General features: G+C 44.3%; 1 pseudogene across 2 annotated transcripts; it reads left to right on the plus strand.

Moving 5' to 3' along the window:
- On the plus strand, window positions 1–8203 carry LOC311520155 (toll-like receptor 2 type-2 pseudogene; annotated as a pseudogene). 2 transcript variants are annotated; one of them, XR_014714681.1, is made up of 2 exons: window positions 1–602; window positions 5015–8203. The product of XR_014714681.1 is annotated as a toll-like receptor 2 type-2 pseudogene (transcript). The 2 variants fall into 2 exon arrangements; XR_014714682.1 differs by having other exon boundaries at window positions 1–244.
- Window positions 8204–13680: the final 5477 nt, after the last annotated feature.

The raw sequence follows: 13680 nt of genomic DNA on the forward strand, positions 1-13680 counted from the left end.
ATGACTGTCTCCTCTGCCCTCCTAACGAATGTCCCCGGGCTCGCTGCCGAACCAGCCCCGGCCGCTCGGGGCCCTCCGACCGGGCAGGCGGCTTCTCTGCGAGCGGGTGGGGCTTTCCCGGAGCCCTGCGGCGCCCGAGCGGCCCCGCCGCTGCACCTGCCCTCCCGCGGGGACAAGCCAGAGCGAGAGCGGGCGCTGCCTGGGGAGCTCGCGGCCGGCCGGCGCGCAGGAGGCTGAGGGCGAGGTGGGAGCCAGCGCGGCAACCTCGCCCCCGCTACCCACCCAGTGCGGCCGCAGGCGGGTCCCGGGTCCCCAGGGCTTGCAGCCCCCAGGCGGGAGGAGCGGCTCCGCGCAGCGCTGGGGCGAGCGGGGACAGAGGGGGAAAGAGTAAAGCAGCTTCTGCCCTGGGGTTGAGTCTGGTCCCGGCCTTGCTGGGTCCCACAAAACGGGCTCCCCGCGGGCCATGCTGGACAGTTTACAGCCCTGGCTTATTGGTTGTTGGGCACCTGGTTTGTAGGAGCTCGTTGTTCTCCGGGATATTGGTTTATTAGACCTCTGATCACCGCCCGGAGGAGCCCGGAGTTGAGGACACACCTGCCTAGGTAAGCCCGTGAATCACACACCTGCCTAGGTAAGGCAGAAATAATACTCTCTCTCGGGTTGGGCCCTGGGGCATCTCTTTATTTATCTGACGTTTTTCCTGCCGTGCCCATCCTGGTCAGACCCAACTGGTTCAGGCCTTTGCATGTTTGTATCTGATGAATGTAAGGGTATTAAGTATGTTAGCAGTTCTCCTCCATACAACTTTAGTGTAGATGCTCTAGTTGAATAGTAACAATTTATACTAGCCCTTTTAGGACCTGATCCTGTGTCTGTGAAATCAATGTCAAAATTTCCATTGACCTCAGGGCTTCAGGGTCCCTAATAGAACGGTTAACATTTATTTTTAAACGTTTAGGTTAATAATAGTTTCCTGTACCATATTTAGTTTGCCGAATGTCGGCACATTTCATTTTTATTGTAATAGTTATTAATTGATATGAGCACTTATAGGGCCCCGAAGACATGGTTAGTGAGGGGTATGGACTATTCCTGTATGTGGTGAAAACATAAAGAATGTATCTTGACACAGCTAACAAAACCAGGATGTAAGCAGACATTGCGACTAACGGACAAGCTGTAGAGGGAGTTGAATTATAGGGGATCCTATATAGCCAGCAAAGGAGGCTGTTCCAAAGAAACAAGAAGAAGAGTAGGGATGGTGTGCTTAGCTATGGCCCCCTTCGAAACTATGGAAAAGCTATAGCATCTTGAAATGTAGGAAGGTGCAAATGGTGAAAAGCCTAATTTTTTTTTAGCCCTTTATGGATGTGAAATTAATACTCCTGATAAGAAAAAACTGAAGCTTTTGAAATGTGGGTGCTGGTGAAGACTCTTGCACAACTCCTGGATGGAAAAAAAAAGATGAATGTCCTGTGTTAGAAGTATGGGTGGAGAGAAGCAGACCCTGATGTTGGAAATCGGCAGATGCAAATGTATGCACATTGGTCACATTAGGTGTAGAGATGGAAATCATCTTGAGATAGTTATTAAGGAAGGAATAGTGGTGGTGTTCGTAGTAGGGGACGACCACTAAGGAGATGCATGGATGGTGTGTGGCAATCAGTGGGTGGTCATCTGCTGAGTGTCCTAAGTTAGTGATGGATTGTGCAGGCTTCTGAAAATTCTGCTATGATGTCATTGATATTCAAACCTGTAAACACTCATGCACTTGCTTAACTTTATTCACACAAGTTGCCATATGAAAGAAGAATCACACAATAATTACAGTTAGACTGAGTGAGTGAAGATAATTGTGTCTGCAGAATCAGGTCTTGAATCTGTACAACAGCTTGCAAATTGCAAAGTTAGTTCATACCAAGTTTACAGTACAGACATTAATGTGTCTCTCCCTGCAAATATTTGATTGATGCTAGTTTCTGAATTTCTACCTGACAATTCTTTTTAATGGCATGGATTTCTTTCCAAAACAATGATGCTGTGTAGGGGCAAGATAACATTGTTACCTTGACTGGGAAAAACCATTAAAAAAAGCCATGAATATGGTCAAGATCTTAAATTTAATTACTAGCCAGAAATATGAAAGTGAGGGTAGTGGCAAAAATTGAACACAAATGAGAATGGGATTTTCCCTGGCATTTCACACAATAACACAGCCGAGAGCAGAAGACTGGGAAAAGTGCCCAGCGTAATGCATGATAAAGAAAAGCTTGATTGTTTCAAATACATGAGAAGTAACTCAATAATTCTTTCCCCTCCATGCAATTTGCTCCACAGTGCATCCAAGTGAAGTTTCAGTTTAGGCTACTGACCAAAGAAGTGCTGGTGACTGTGGAGCATGGTGTCTGTAGTTGAGTCAACTAGAGATTACCACTTAGTAGCTAGCCATTTCCTCGCTTTTTGTCCAGAATTTTCTACCTGTAAATAACTGCCCCTATTTGCCACATTACTCGGTGTTTTCTTTTGAATTTCCTCAGCCATTTAAGAGGGAAAGAGGGTTCTTTCTGCATTTTATAAACTGGGTACATTTGGGGTTCATGAAATTGAGGGTCTGATTGTAATCCAGCTTTTTAATTTTATGCCCCTTCCCCATCACTGTAGTGACTGAGCAACCTAATATCATTGAGATAAGCCCATAGTCACAGCAGAGGGTAGGGAAAGCTGGAAGCCCCAGTGCTGACCTGCTCCTTTTCCAGAAGTACTAGACAACTGGGCTGAGAACAGGGGAAAAGTTAAAGGGGAAAGCGGCTTCTGTGATACCCCCCAGCTTGTTGGCCCTATGTATTCTTTGCTGTTGTGACTTCCATTGCTGTATCAGGAGCATAGCTGAGCCTAGAGAAGTGTGAATGATGTAGTCATATCCAGTGATGAGCTCCAGAAGCTCAAGAACCGGTTCCTTCACTCGCTCCGGGGCTTTGGCGGCACTTCGGTGGCACGTCCTTCAGTTCCTCCGGGTCTTTGGTGGCACTGAAGGACCCGCCGCTGAAATGCCACCAAAGACCCGGAGCGAGTGAAGGACCCGCCACTGAAGATCCGGAGCGAGTGAAGGACCCGTTGTTGAAGTGCCGCCGAAGGCTCGGAGCGCCGCCGGGTCAGTAAAAATTCACATGGGAGCCTCCCCAGCTGAGAGCTCAGGCGGGACGGACAGGACGGTCCTGCAGGCCACATCCTGTCCATCCTGCCTGAGTTTCCCTACCCCTTTGACAACCGGTTCTAAACCGGCTTCAAAATTTAACAACCGGTTTGCGTGAACCGGTGAGAACCGGTGAGAACCGGCTCCAGCTCACCACTGGTCATATTTCGGGACTCTCCCCCCACGATTTCCACTCTGTGGCCAAAGTTCTAGCAAGCAGCAATAACAGGAAAAAAGGAGGGATAGGTGAGAGTGGTGGGGGGGCCTCGTGGGTGGGGAGAGTGTCCTAGTGTGGGGCCAGGATGTGGTGCTTGAAGGGAGGGTTTGAAGAAATGTACCCTCCCCCAATATATAAAATAAATGCACAAACACTGATGATTCTATTTAAATAACCATAAGAGTAGCACTATTTAGGAACAGCACAGGTGAAGGTTTAGGCAGCTGCTTTCTTAATCCCCTGGTAACCTTTTCTCTGCTTTTGTTGTACTCACAAGGGCTATGGGAAAACGTGGAGGTAGCCTCTTTCCAAGCACCCTATCCTAGTTTCTTTTTGGTCTATGGCTGGTGTTCTGCTACGTAGCCACTGACAAGCCTCAGATGGGGGAGAAGGAAAGAAGAATGGGGGCCATAGCCATCTGCACTGTGGGGCTGGGGAAGGCAGAACAAAGGACTCCGCTGACGGCAAAGAATTTACCAGTGTTCTTTCTACCTGCTCAGACAGGGCCTACAGTAGGCTGGGCTAGCAGTACGTTAGCTGCCCCACAAAGCCATGCCACTCCTGACCGACAAACACTCTCATTTTGCAATGCTGGTCATTTCCTGTAAAAAAAGCTGAAAAATAAGAGGCTAAGTGGGGCAGACAATGAACAAGGAAGAGCGGCTGTCAGCGGTGCTAACCAGAACATCCACCGGACGAAGAGGCGCTGGCAGGATAAAGTCACCATAGCCTTCTCTCTGCTGAGGATCTGTAGGAACCAGTGTTGCATCTGTGCTGAACCCTCCTCTAAAGGATTTATTGTCAATATTTACAAATATTGGTTTGTCATCACTGTCCATATACAATATGGTAATGAAGGCCCTGCACAGACACCTAGGAAAAGGCAGTCCCTGTGCCCAAGACTTCACAAGCTAAAAAGTCAAAAGCCAGCTGAAGGCTGAGGGAAAGGATAACAACACACACAATGCCTTTTCTTCATTTTCAAAGAAACATTATGCAGAAATAGTGACATATCTTGAAAATAATTTTACTATTCAATAAGCTATTTCTACAAGATATTGATTGTCCCCAGCTCTCATTGACTTCAATGGGAGCTGAAGTGCACAGAAAGTGTAAGTACCCTACAGCTCAAAATGTGTACACAAAATTAAATCTGCAGATTTGTGGTGGGGGGGGAAATAGAGGGTGTTTTTTTAAAAAGCAATTTGTTGAGCTATTTATTGAGCATAAAAAGGACAAGGCCAGTAAATATTACATTATTACTAGGTTTATGAATGTTTGACTAAAGTATTCACTGATCTGTGAAAGACTGGTTCAGGTGGTAATTAATTTGATGTTTTTCATTCCAAAGGTAAACACAGCAGGAACAGAAAGAGGAACTGAAAGCCAAACAGAAAATCATTCTAGCACATTTATGTACAATCTGATTTTCTTGATGTAATATTTTAAACACTTGATATATTTTTCATGTTCCAAGGGCTTTACAAACAATAACTATCCATAACACCTTATTGAAGATAGGCCAGTAGAGACTATTTTTCACGTTTGGCTTTTTTAACACTAATCATTCATGTTATGCTTATTCTGTCTCTCTTAAATTTTAGGTAAAATCATGCCTAACCAACTCTGGAAAGGGTGGATCATCTACCTGGTCATAACGGCAAATCTTTCTGAAGAAAAAGCCACGACGCAGGCGTGTCCTTCATGTGACGGCTCTCCTTTCTGTGACTGTTCTTCAATGAATTTAAGCACCATTCCTTCAGGGCTAACAACTGATATCACGGGGCTAAATCTGTCCTGCAACAGCATAAAATATATCAGAGAAACTGATCTGCTCCTGGGTGTGAATCTGAGAATGCTGCTGCTGCAATCCAATCAAATTTGGACAATAGATAAGGAATCATTTATTTTCCTTAGAAAATTGGAGCATTTGGATTTATCAAATAATAAGTTGACTCACTTGTCACCCATTTGGTTTAGACCTCTTTTTTCCTTACAGCACCTGAACATACAGGGTAATTTATATACAACATTGGGGGAGAATCCCTTGTTTTCTAATCTCAAAAATTTGAGATATCTGTGCCTGGGGAATAACCATTCCTTTTCTGCTATACGGAAGCAAGACTTTGATGGAATTACAGTTCTTGAGCAACTTGAGATTGACGGTCAAAGGCTCAAGCAATACGAGTCAGGGAGTTTGACAACAGTTAATAGCATAAATCATATCATCATAAACATAAATGATGTTCAGGTGTTATCAGGGATGTTAGAGGATCTTACAAATTCTGCAATATGTGTAGAACTGAGACAGATAGCCTTCAATACAGCTTCTGAATCTTCATTACTGGAGCCAATGAGTCGTTCTGTCATGGAGAAACTTGTGTTTAAAAATGTTTTGTTTACAGATGCAAGCACTGACAAAATATTAAACATCTTGGTGTATGCTGAGCAATTGTTGGAGCTGGAGCTGGACAATTGCGTACTGCAGGGAACGGGACACTGGCAAGACCCAATTAAAATAAAGAGAAAAAGCCCCATGGAAGTCGTGACAATACGGAGATTAACTATAGAAAAATTTTATTTGTTTTCAGATCTTAGCAGTTTGAAAAATCTTATAGGTAACATTACCAAAATCACAGTTGTAAATACCAATGTGTTCTTGGTGCCTTGCAGCATTTCAAGACATTTTGTCTCACTCCTTTATCTTGATCTCAGTGAAAATCTGCTTGCAGATCCAAATTTAGGACATTCATCCTGTGAGGGTGCATGGCCCTTGTTGCAAACTTTCAATTTAAGTCAAAATTCATTGGGTGATTTAGAAATGACAGGACGAAGTCTATCTCATCTAAAACACCTTACTCACCTAGATATTAGCCAAAACAATTTTGGTGAGATTCCAGAATCGTGTCAATGGCCAGAAAACCTGAAATATTTAAATATTTCAGGCACTCAAATACCCAAAGTAACAACCTGCATTCCTCAAACTCTTGAAGTTTTGGATGTTAGTAGTAATAACCTCAATGATTTTAGATTAAAGCTACCACATCTTAAAGAACTCTACATTGCAAAAAACAAATTAAAGACCTTACCAGATGCTCCATTTATTCCTAACATAGTAGCCCTGAGAATCAGCAGAAACAAATTAACCAGTTTTTCTAAGGAAGAATTTGGATCATTTAGGAAAATGGAGACACTGGATGCAGGTGACAATAATTTCATCTGTTCTTGTGAATTTCTCTCCTTCATTCAATACCAGGAGGGAATAGCTAATGTCTTGGCTAACTGGCCAGAAAACTACATCTGTGACTCTCCATCTTCTGTGAGAGGACAGCAGGTAAAAGCTGCTCGGCTTTCGCTGTTTGAATGTCACAGAACTTTGGCTGTGTCCTTAATTTGCATTCTGGTGATCTTGGTAAACCTGCTTATTGTGATCCTGGGCTACAAACTTCATGTGATCTGGTACATGAAAATGACCTGGGCTTGGCTTCAAGCAAAAAGGAAACCCAAGAGAGCATACAATCAGGACTTCTGCTATGATGCTTTTGTTTCCTACAGTGAAAGAGACTCAGAATGGGTTGAAAACTTAATGGTACAGGAACTTGAGAATGCTATCCCTCCATTTAAACTGTGCCTTCATAAACGGGACTTTGTGCCTGGGAAGTGGATCATTGACAACATCATTGACTCCATTGAAAAAAGTCATAAAACTCTGTTTGTACTGTCAGAGCACTTTGTGCAGAGCGAGTGGTGCAAGTATGAGCTGGAGTTCTCGCACTTCCGTCTCTTTGATGAGAATAATGATTCAGCAATTTTGATCCTTTTGGAGCCCATTCAGGAGCAAACAATTCCCAAAAGATTCTGTAAACTGAGGAAAATAATGAACACAAAGACCTACCTTGAATGGCCTCTCGACGAAAATCAGCAACTGATATTTTGGTTTAATTTGAAAACAGCATTAAAATGCTAGAAAAGGTCTGTCAAGACTGAGCCAGTAATGGGCCCACTATAACAGTCTGATCCCATTACATTTGCAGGATTAGGCTCCTAACTTTCCCAGAAAGCTGAAAACACTGGAGTTTCTATGTGGCGTTGTGAAAACAGTTTTTAATCTTTTTACATTTTGTTTTGGCCATTTATTGTCTCCGCATTTAATCTACAGCCATGGAATTTGTGTTAAGGAAATATACGCATCGAGGACATAAAATTGTTTAGAGATTTGCACGTCGCCTCTGCATACATGTCTGTAAAAAGGCTGTAGTGCAAGAACATGCAAAATCTCATGCAAATAGCTCAGTGGTTTGAGCATTGGCCTGCTAAACCCAGGGTTATGAGTTCAATCCTTGAGGGGGCCATTTAGGGATCTGGGGCAAAAATTGGGGATTGGTCCTGCTTTGAGCAGGGGTTGGACTAGATGACCTCCTGAGGTCCCTTCCAACCCTGATATACTATGATTCTATAATTCTGTATTCTTTATATAAACCATTTAAAATCAAATGTAGTCATCCTATTTATTTATATACTTAAGATTATTTTTTACTAGCACCCGCTCCTCAGAGGTATTAAGGCACCCAACTCCTTTTGAAATCAATTGGAACTGGGCACCTGAATACCTTTGACAACCTGAGCCTAAGTGCCTGCCATGTTATTAGACTGGCAATGCAAGGCCATTGATGGACTCCATTGACTCTTCCCTGGTTATGGGGCCTTGCTTCAGGTGTAGTTCTTTTAGGGTAGGGGCGGGGTTGAGAATGGTAGTCTGGTTACTTTTTGTAAAGTAAACTAATGTAAAGAAAATAAATCCAGAGTTATAAAACATGTAACCCAAGGAAACATTTGGCTGTTGCTCAGATTTGTTGTTAATTCTTTCAAGGCCTGATCTAGCTCTCATTTAAATCAATTGGGAAACTTCCCATTTGACTTCCATTGGAATTGGTCTGTATCCAGGATAAAAATGTCAAAAGTCCCTATGGCTATGTTTATACTGCAATCACAGAGTGCAACTGCAGGTTCTGTACATATACCCAAGCTAGTTTGAATCTAGCTAGATCTGATCCTGCAATTCTGAAGCCACGGGAGCGTGCACTTCAGCGCAGGCTATGCAAACTCGCCTCAAACTCTGGATAACTATTCACAGGGCTATCCTATGCTGAAGCATGTGCTCCCAGGACTCAAGTTAACTAGATTAAAGCTAGCTCCAGTCTCTCTACCTGAGCTGCAATCGTACCTGGGATTACATGTGTCAGAGGTTGGATATACTATGCAATAGAAGCATATCCAAAAGTGACTTAGGAGCCTCAGTCCTGTTTTCAAAAGTGATTTAGAAACTTAGGTCCTAAGTCCTAACTACCTAATGAGATAAGAGCTGCTCTGAAAAAAATCCACTATCCTGCTTCTCTGAGTTCTCCAATCCTTCTTCTGAAAGCTATAGCCTACATCCCACTGCATCGTAGGCTCCTAAATCACTTCTGAAAATGGGATTCAGGCTCTTAGGTTGTTTAGGTACCCAAACCTCACTCCCACTGCAGTCAATAAAAGTTCTGTAATTGATTTCAATGGCAGAAGGATTGGGCCCATTCTCATAGTTCTTTTTAGTATTATGGGTCTTTAACACATTCTTTTGGAAGATGTTTAGTTGATTCACTGTTATATAATTATTCAGGTCAGTGAGGGAAGTTCTCTTGCACGTCTCACTAATTCTGTAGCATGCTGTAACTAAATCTGCTTCCCTAACACCTCCCAATTAAGCAATTCTCAGACAGTGCAACCTAAAAAGGAAGATTTATTTACACGCATATTTGCACATGTGAACATAGCCATAAAAACATTATGGAGGCAAAGAATAGTACACACTAAACAGAAATTTATGCTAATGAACACAATACATTGAGCTGCTCATAGTTACGGAACTGCCTGTGGAAATAAGAGCTGCTCTGATTACTTCTACCCTACTGCACCCAAAACTGGAATTTTGGATTATTAGTGTCACCACTCCTTCTTAAAGGCAAAACTTCCACCCTCTCTGCTCTTCCTATTTGCTGAAGTTTTATGGGTTATTCTTCTTCCATTTCTTATGTTATATATCTAAACCTTAAAGTTGTCCTTAGTTGGCTCCATGTAACCTCAAATTGATCCTGGAATAGGATCCATTTAAGTGAAGTTCATTATATTTTTCATTCGAGACCTCAGTATAAATACTTTTGAAGAATAGGTGATGGTTAGTCTGAATACAGCAACTGTTATACGTACCCTGGAGAAATTACCCTTCCAGGGGTCAGCTTCACTGACTCATGAGCCGCAGAATACACTCTGACATGCACAATCTGTGTTCTGGCACCTCCTTTCTGGGCTGAGAGTCTGACACTGCAGAGGCAGTATGTTAGACAGTCCCTGAGGAGGGAGAATCTCACATATTTTTTGAATAATACCTCTTTTATAGCTAACACATAGAATTGTGGTTAGGGATCCTACCTTCACCCCTCTTTGGCTGGAGAGATGGTTGCTAAGAGATGCCCTCTTAGAGTATAGTGGGGGGGGAATAAAGGGGAGCGACCTCTCTGGAAAAAATCCATTCTTCTTTACTGGGGAATTGGTGGGAGGCAGTAACCTGCAGTGGCCTATCTCTGTAGAAGTTCATAAATCCAGAAATTAAATGGGAGAAAGCATTTCAGGTTGTTCATACCACAGAGTGGCACTTGTTTTAATTCTGGACAACTCACTTATTAAGGGCTGCTCTACGTCACAAAATTAGGTTGGTTTAACTCAGGGGTGGGCAAACTTTTTGGCCTGACGGCTGCATCGGGTTTCTGAAATTGTATGGCAGGCCGGTTAGGGGAGACTGTGCCTCCCCAAACAGCCAGGCATGGCCTGGCCCCTACCCCCTTTCCGACCCCCGCTGCTTCTCGCCCCCATACGGCCCCCTGGGGACTCCTGCCCCATCCAACCCCCCCCTGCTCTTGGTCCCCTGACTGTCCCTGGACCCATCACCCCTAACTCCCCCCCGCTGCCCGATCCAACTCCCTCTCTCCTTCCTGACTGCCCCCCAGGACCCCTGCCCCATCCAACCACCCCTTCTCCTTGACCGACCCCAGACCCCTTGCCCTTAACTGCCCCCCACACCTAACTACCCTCCACCATCCCATCCAACCCCTCTTCTCCTTCCTGACAGCCCCCACCCGGGACTCCTGCCCCCATTCAACCCCCTGTTCCCTGCCCTCTGACTGCCCCGACCCCTATCCACGCCCCTGACCACCCCCCGAACTCCTCTGCCTCTATCCAACCCCTGGCTCCCTTACCGCACTGCCTGGAGCACCGGTGGCTGGCAGCGCAGCTGCACCAGTTCAGGCAGCCGCGCCGCGCAGCGCAGAGCACGGGTCAGGTTGGGTTCTGCAGCCCTGCTGCCCAGAGCATTGCGCCGCGTGGCGGTGTGGCTGCGGAGGAGGGGGGACAACAAGGGAGGGGCTGGGGGTTAGCCTTCAGGGCCAGGAGCTCAGGGGCCAGGCAGGGTGGTCCCGTGGGCTGGATATGGCCTGCAGGCCATAGTTTGCCCACCTCTGGTTTAACTGCATCCCACAGAACTGTGAAAAATTTCCCATCCTATAGCATTCATACAAGGTTCAGGCACTCGGCAACATTCAGGGCACACCCGGAGCGTTGTGTAGGAGCTGTGCACACACAGCTCCTCTCAAGGGCGTGAACCTTGGAATCTCGCCCAGATGACATGAACCGTGGGAAGCCTCCCAGGACTGGGCTCAAGGCCCGAGAGCAAGGAATGCGGTAGATAGAAATTGGTAAATAAGAATGTTAAACAAAGCCAGTGTATTCCTTTTATCTGTTGGAGAATGTAATGCGTGGGGGGAGAGAAAGAATAAAGGAGAGGGTGGAAAGCTGACAGGACCAGTCCGTTGGCAGACCAGCCTGTTTGCTTGCTTAAAGCTTTGTGCTGTCTTGTATTTGAACCGCAACACCATCCTGTGCAATGTAATTAAGCTGACCTAACCCCGTGTAGGCACCACTAGGTTGACGAAATAATTTTTCTGTCAAACTAACTACCGCCTCTGGGAGACGTGGATTTATGACAGTGATGGAAGAACCCCTTTCTTGTTGCAGTAGGTGTCTCCGCCACAGTGGCACAGCTGTGGCAGTGTAGCATTTTTAGTGTAAAAAATATTTAACTATTAGGGTATGTCTACTCTTAAATGGTTACAGTGGCACAGCTGTCATAGTGCTTCAGTGTAGAGACTACCAATGCCAACAGGAGGGGTTCTGTCACTGTAGGTAATCCACCTCCCTGAGAAGCGGTAGTTAAATTGATGTCTGTTGAGCTAGCACTGTGAACAATGGGGGTAGGTTGGCATAGCTACGTCTCTCATGGGGTGTGGATTTTTCACACTCCCAAGAGGTGTAGCTATGCCCCTGTATGTTCCCAGGGTAGACCAGCCCTTAGAAGTAAAAGGGCAGCAGTGTCTTTAACTACAGTGGAACATACTTGTAGCAAAGTCAATTTGCCATACCAAAATGTAAGGTCCACCCGTGTGCATGACCATCACTCCCTTCCTACACGATACATTTCCTGTTTGACTGTTTGAGGATAGGAAAATTATAATATGAAAAAATACATAATACAATAGACATAAAAATTTTAGTTTCTAACAGTAAAGGTTGAACGAAGACACACCCCACCAACTCAAAAACTTGAAAAGCATGGAAATACAAAGTTAAGGGAAGAATTGCCTGTAGTCCTTACTGCTTTCACATCCCCTGCCGTGTCTTTCACTTCCATCTGCAACAGATCCCAAAAAGCACTACGCACCTCAGCTTCACTGATCTTGCACCTTAATTCAAAAGTTTATTGGTGACTTCTGACACCCTTGTATCAAGAGAGGGGTGCATGTGAAGAGACTATTTTGCAGATTTTATGATGGACTTCAGTGAAGTTACAATTAGTACAAGCAGTTCTTTAAAGAGGGGAGCACTGATACAGCAAAAACAATGGAGAGAGAGGTGCTCACAGAGATTAGTGGTAAAGATAGGGCTTGTTTACACTTCTCTGCAGGACTACCGGGGTGTGAATAGTAGCATGCACCAAAGTGCTGCACTGTTACTTCCTGGTGTGGGTGCTGCAGACACGAATTTAAAAGTTCCTAGTTCATATTAACTTAGTCCTCTCCAAACAGGGCTACCTTAATGCAAAACAGAAGCCTTTTAGTTTGTGCCAACAGCATCCAGTCAGGGGAGTGACAGCACAGCATTATGGTACACACTGCTGTTCACACTCCTGTAACCTGAACTGTGGGATAGTGTAGACATAGCCTCAGATTAATATTTGCTGCATTTGGGAAAAAGTGATCTTGAGTTAGTCCTCACAGCTGTGGATGGTCCTCCAAATAATCACATTAAAGGGTGCTGTTTAACACTGGCTGAATAACTGACTATTTGGGTCAGGTGCAGGTCTGAAAAATAAAGAGAATCACATTGGGTCAACCCAAAAGTAAACTGTTTCACAATTTTCAGTGACCTGAAATGTTGAAAAAAGTTTCAGTTTAATTTCAAGGTTTTTTTTTCAACATTTAAAAAGAAACTTTAAATAAAACTCGGGGAAATTTCAAAATCTTTCTGCAATGAAAAAATATAAATATTTTGTTTTGGAAATACCAAATAAAACATTTTGACATTTCCAAATGTTTTTTCTTTTTTCGGATCTAAACAATGAGCCAAAATTGACCCACATTCGCGAACTGTTTCAATTGAGCTGAATCTGCATTTGTTTTCACCAAAAAAAGGTTTTTGTATGTAAAATTTTGCCAAGCTGTAGTGATTCATTTAAGTCTTATGAGCCAATCCTAAATTTCATCAGCCAATGCTATCTGTCATAGAGTGGCTGGGCTCCTAAAGGAGCAGTAGGCCACAGCCCTACCTGGGACAAGCTTAGCTCATCTCCCCAGATGGGGAGGATGAGTAGATTCATAGATTCATAGATAGATATTTATGTTAGAAGGGACCATTATGATCATCTAGTCTGACCTCCTGCACAATGCAGGCCACAGAATTTCACCCACCACTCCTGCAAAAAACCTCACACCTATATCTGTGCTACTGAGGTCCTCAAATCGTAGTTTAAAGACTTCAAGGAGCAGAGAATCCTCCAGCAAGTGACCTGTGCCCCATGCTACAAAGGAAGGCGAAAAACCTCCAGGGCCTCTTCCAATCTGCCCTGGAGGAAAATTCCTTCCCAACCCCAAATATGGCGATCAGCTAAACCCTGAGCATATGG

The sequence above is a fragment of the Lepidochelys olivacea genome (genome assembly GCF_965140295.1).
Source record: "Lepidochelys olivacea isolate rLepOli2 genome assembly, chromosome: 4".
NCBI lineage: Eukaryota > Metazoa > Chordata > Testudines > Cheloniidae > Lepidochelys > Lepidochelys olivacea.